Raw genomic sequence first — 6,008 nt, 5'->3', positions numbered from 1 at the left:
GGTTAAACCACAGAGCCTAGGATTTGTCGATCAGAAGGTCGGCGGTTCAAATCCCTGTAACAGGGTGAGCTCCCGTTGCTCAGTCCCTGCTCCTGCCAATCTAGCAGTTTGAAAACACACTGAAGTGCAAGTAGATAAATAGGTAATGCTCTGGCGGGAAGAACGGCATTTCCGTGCACTGCTCTGGTTTGCAAGAAGCGGCTTAGTCATGCTGGCCACATGACCCGAAAGCTGTACGCCGGCTCCCTCGGCCAGTAAAGCGAGATGAGCACTGCAACCCCAGAGTCGGTCATGACTGGACCTAATGGTCAGCGGTCCCTTTACCTTTACAAGCCAACAGGGGCTGGGCCCACAGGACAAGTTTAAGGACCCTGCAAGCATCCATTTATCAGTTCCACCGGGCCCCAAGTGAGAAGTACAGTGGTACCTCAGGTTACAGACGCTTCAGGTTACAGGCGCTTCAGGTTACAGACTCTGCTAACCCAGAAATAGTACCTCGGGTTAAGAACTTTGCTTCAGGATGAGAACAGAAATTGAGCAGCGGCAGTGTGAGGCCCCATTAGTTAAAGTGGTACCTCAGGTTAAGAACAGTTCCAGGTTAAGAACGGACCTCCAGAACGAATTAAGTTCTTAACCCGAGGAACCACTGTACAAGGCCAGGAATTCCAAGATTAGCGATGGATGATGCCACACAGGGAGGGGTGGGGGAGAAGTTTGATTCAGTTTTCATGTAAAGGCAAACCGACCCAATTCACACTTCTTGAAACAATGTGTGAAGAAAAACATAGACACTCCTGAAAATGCACACTTCTCCAGATTTTGCAATGCAGTTGTCCAGCCAAGTAATGTTAGTGAAAATGCACACGCTGGTGTAAAGTGTGCATATATTTCTAAAAACGACATGCAAATATGAATTATACTAGAGAACTGCTTTGTAAAAATGTTTAAATTAGGCAAAATTGCATACAAAAACAGGTATATTAAGAGAAATATGCTGTAAAATGCAGATGAATTTTCACAAGAACTCGTTTAAAAAAATGTGGGAAACTGAATTTAAGATTGGAAAAATAAGAAATGTCGAGAAACCAAAATGGACAGATCTGACCATCCCTAAATAGAGGCAGGAGGCCAAGTTGTATAATCAGGAGCTGAAGCTGAAAGGGGCAGAAAACAAAAGTAATTGAAAGAAGGCAGGCCCCAAATCCTAGGACAGCACTGGACTGTGCTCAGAATGAAAGCTCAAGTTTACAACCAGATTGCTCCATCCTGTTAGCTGACAAGTGTTTGTTGAAGAACTGGCCTTTGGCGTTGCAGATTAGACAGTGCCCTTGAGGCACACAGGCAGAGCTGCAACCCAGATAGGTCAGAGTCCTTAGTGAAAGTAAGGCAGCAGAAAAAGTCAAAGCTTGCCTTCCACCCAAGACCTTTGCAATGAAAGCCACTCCCTAGGAAACAAAGGTTTGCTAGGGCTACAAATGATGAACTACCAGAACTTGTGTGCCTGCCAGTGAAATCAGTCAGGCTGGTGAACACATGGCCTTCTCGGTGGTGACCCCACAGATATGGAACTCTCTTTCCGTTCAGTGTCATTTTGGCCCCTTCCGTTCTGGTATTCCAGAAGGCCTTTAAAAAACCACACCTTTTTCATTACTGGATTTCCTTAAGAAAATGTTGATAGTCCATTGTTATATTAGAACCCAGAGACATATAATGAAGTTGAATGTTGGAAAAAGGACAAAAAAAAGAACAGTACTTCTTCACACAGAAAGTACTTCCTCACACTGCGCAGTCGAACTATGGAATTTGTTCCCACAAGTGGTAACAGCCACGAACTTGGATTGCTTTAAGAGAAGATTAGGCAAATTCATGGTGGATAAGGCAATCAATGGTTATGTTCTACCTCCACTGCCAAATTGATGTAAAAATTGGGGTTTGGCTTTTGCTGCCCAACTCCCCATGGGACTCTGAGTCCCCTAAGTCCATGATTGGTCAGAAAAGAATGGATGGAGGCAGGATCCAGTGGAAAGCAAGGCAGATATTTATTTTTCTGTTGCAACAGAGTTCCCTCCCCTCCTTCCCAAGAGGGAGAGACCCTGAACAAAAGTTTTTGACATTGCCCAACCCCTTTAGCCAAAGACCACCCCAAAATCATCATACATACATACATCACAGGAGGCGGTCTACAGCAGAAGTCCTGTCTGCCAGGATACCTGATAATGGTCGCTGATTGCATTGCCTCGGCAGTCTGGCCATTCTTTTGTGATGGTTGAATTCTTTAGTTCCTGAATTCAGGTCACAGGCTGTTATGTACTGAGTTGAATAGGATCCAAAATGCAGCAGTCTGATTGGTCCGCAGGAGCCACCCAATCCAACTCCAGGTGGAAGTGAATCCGCAACCTGATTGGCCTAAAGGAGAATCCCAAAATTAGCCAATCATGTGGGGCCCATTGTGTAAATAATGTATATAAAGCAGGCATTTCGGCGGAACTTCCATTCCTCGCTACTATGAGCTGAATAAAGAGCATGAAATCCACCCTTGACTCTATTTCACAGGCCCACCCTATTCATACACAAATACACCCTTAAGACAGGATTTGTAAGGGAAAAGACAATGGGAAGGCTGTCCCCATTTGCCTCCCTTACTGCAGAGGAATATCTGAGGTCACTGGGAGAGTCAAAATGGCTTTAGGATGGCTCTCCTGTACTATTTCAGACACATGGTTTATATACCGTATTTTTCGCCCTATAGGGTGCATTGGCCCATAGGGCGCACCTAGTTTTTTTTTTGGGGGGGGATAAATAAATAAATAAATATTTTCCGACCCCAGCCCCCAGAACAGGCTGCTATCTGCAAACCTTGCAAGCCCGGCGGGAACTCCTGCCAGGCTCGCAAGGCTTGCGGATAGCTTCCTGAAGCCTGGAGAGCGAGAGGGGTCAGTGCGCACCGACCCCTCTCGCTCTCCAGGCTTCAGCAAAAGCCTGCATTCGCCCCATAGGACGCACACACATTTCCCCTTCATTTTTGGAGGGGGAAAAGTGCGTCCTATAGGGCGAAAAATACAGTATTTAGATATGTGTGCATTTGGGGAGTCCCAAGCAGGGAGAGTGCACTCAGGTCTTGCTTGATGTTATCCCATAGGCATCTTGTTGACCACATAGGATGTTGGATTAGGTGGGCCTTTGGCCTGATCCAGCAGAGCTGTTATATCAGTGACTGACTCTGAACAGGTGCTCTATGGCTCTTTGTAGAGACAGGCAATCCTGCGCCCATAAAACAAGAAGGTACTTGAATTGTCGTGAAGTGCAACCACTAAAGAAACAGATCATGAGAGACTAATATAGTGCACAAAATGGATATAGCCTATGATAGGTAATCTGGAAAATTATAGCATACGGTACAAAGGCTATAAAACGGATCATAAAATATTACTCATAACACGCACACACTCCCCAATTGATATTCTACAGCAGGTAGTCTACAAGAGGGCCCCTCCAACAAAATGTTGCAGTGTACCCCTAATGTGCATGTGTTACCTGAGCCTGTGGTTGAAAAGTAAAGTAAGTATCAAAGACAGGAGGTTCTAATTCATGGTGTAGAGCACTCCCAGTTTAGGATTCCAGCTGCTCTATGCTATTAATACTCCCTGCTTGTTTTCAGTTTTCCCCCTCTGAACAGCCAGTCAGCATTCCACCGCCTTAAGTTCCCAAAGATTCAATGTGCTTTTGCAAACATTGGAGTTACCTTGAATCTGCTGTTTCCCCCACCAATGTGCATGTGTTTTAGCTTACTTTAAGTGTGAGCACCCAAATACGTGAGATCAGTTAACTGTACAGTGGTACCTCGGGTTACATACACTTCAGGTTACATCCGCTTCAGGTTACAGACTCCACTAACCCAGAAATAGTGCTTCAGGTTAAGAACTTTACTTCAGGATGAGAACAGAAATTGTGCTCCAGCGGCGTGGCAGCAGCGGGAGGCCCCATTAGCTAAAGTGGTGCTTCAGGTTAAGAACAGTTTCAGGTTAAGAACGGACCTCCGGAATGAATTAAGTACTTAACCCGAGGTACCACTGTACAGACAAGTGTGACTTGTGATTAAATGATGAAATGTGTTCTTTTCTTCAGTTACAGCCATTTCCCGTCCCCCCAAAAGGACTCCCTCCCACTGCCTGCTCCCCCTCCCCATCGGTATTTCATGACCACTGCGAATCCATCTATATCTCATATCTATTTTGTATTAAAATTATATCAGATATCTACAAAAACAAATTATATCAGGTATCCATAAAGTCTCTGTTGCACTATAACTAGGTCAGCTACACATTCTAGGTCAACTGCAGATCCCAGGATTATTTGGGAGAGCATGCTACAAATGTATTAAAGGTTATTGCAGATATAAAATGTGCAGTTTTTAGTGGGCTTTGAGGGAGGGAGCCCCTTAGGATTTCCACAGACACCCATCTCCCACATATGTTTTGTACTTCTGTAAAGCTTTCATTTTCTCTCAATAGGTCAATGCTATATTGGCTTCAAAAGGACAGACACTTGGATAATTGAAATCACCCTTAGTATAAATGATGATAGTACAGTATATGATAGTCTATACTTTTATAAGATTATCTGATATGTTATATAGGTTTTAGATATTATTATTTATTAAAATTGTATACCGCCCTTCATTCATTCAGTTATAGTGCAGCAGAAACTTTATGAAACGCTGTAAGATACCCAATATAATTCTTCTAAATTGTTACCGGGAAATTGGAAGGCGGGCCGAGAGACCTTCTGCCGCCCCCCCCCCCCAAGCCTTGCCTCTCCATGCTATGAGGCAAAGATCATATTACCAAATATAGCAATTCACTGATAAACCTATCTATGGAAAGGCTCGATGTGAAAACTTTAGAAATTCATAAGAAATCACATTTTGGTATCAATCTTCTCAGTTCCAATGGCATTTAGGACCCAGGAAAGTGAGGTGTAAGGGGAGAGGTGAGTGAGGCCACCATAATCTCCGAGATGTACAGTCAAGTCCAGGGGTGATATTCTGCCTCAACTGTCAAACAGATAACCATCTCAATCACAATGCCTACCCACCCCATAGTGGGATGAAGTCCAGAAAAGGCAAAAGGAGGTATTTGACTTGACTCAGGGACCAGGGAACTATAAATGTTTTCCTTTGTACTCTGATGGAGTATATTTGAGTGACAGGGCCATGCCTGGATCTCAGGTTCTACCTGAGACCACAACTTTTTCTGTGACATATCTATGATGTCTTGATGACGCTTCTGGAAATGTATTCTGGGAAACTTTAAAATACTGATGCAACCATTGTTCAGGGCTTCTCTCTGCTTCTATGTGGTAGTTTGAAGCCTTGTTGCAACAATAAAGATCAGGCCTACTGGCCGCTGTTTTGCTTCTATCTCCTGGCTGAAGTCTCTTACTTGTGACCCCCAACCTGAACCTATGGGAGCAAAGGTTAGGCAATTGAGGGGTTGCTCCAAGGACTGCCTTATACAAAATCGACCCATAAGAGGAAGATACAAGCAGGGTTGGGAGCCTCAGATCTGCAAAAGCACACATACAAAATCCCTAAGGGTGGTGGGGTAAATCCCACCCCCACCCCCAAAAAGAGGACTGAGCTTGTTCAGCAGCCAGGGAATTACTGACTGAACGCTGCAGGCACCTGGTGAAAACAATGCAAGAAGAGGGATGCTTGGAGCTGCGCAGAGGAGCAACGTCTTCTCCCAGCCTCCTTATATATATAAAGATTTCGTCGTTTACAAAAATAAACTGTCTCTTTTTTCAAGATCAGTTTCTTTTGTTGTGAGTCATTAGGTGTTGCATGCAGTATTAGGTTAGAAAGTAAAGAGGGGGAAAGAGGAATGGTGAGCGGGGTGGGGTTATGCTTCTATTCTTCGAAGAATGGAATATTCTTCTATTCTTCTAAGTCTGTGTGGGGTTTTGTGTGAGCACCCCCTTTTTTGCGCAAGCAAACAACACGCGCAACA

This window comes from Podarcis pityusensis (assembly GCF_964106645.2).
Source record: "Podarcis pityusensis genome assembly, chromosome: 14".
NCBI lineage: Eukaryota > Metazoa > Chordata > Lepidosauria > Squamata > Lacertidae > Podarcis > Podarcis pityusensis.
This window is presented reverse-complemented; position numbering follows the sequence as displayed.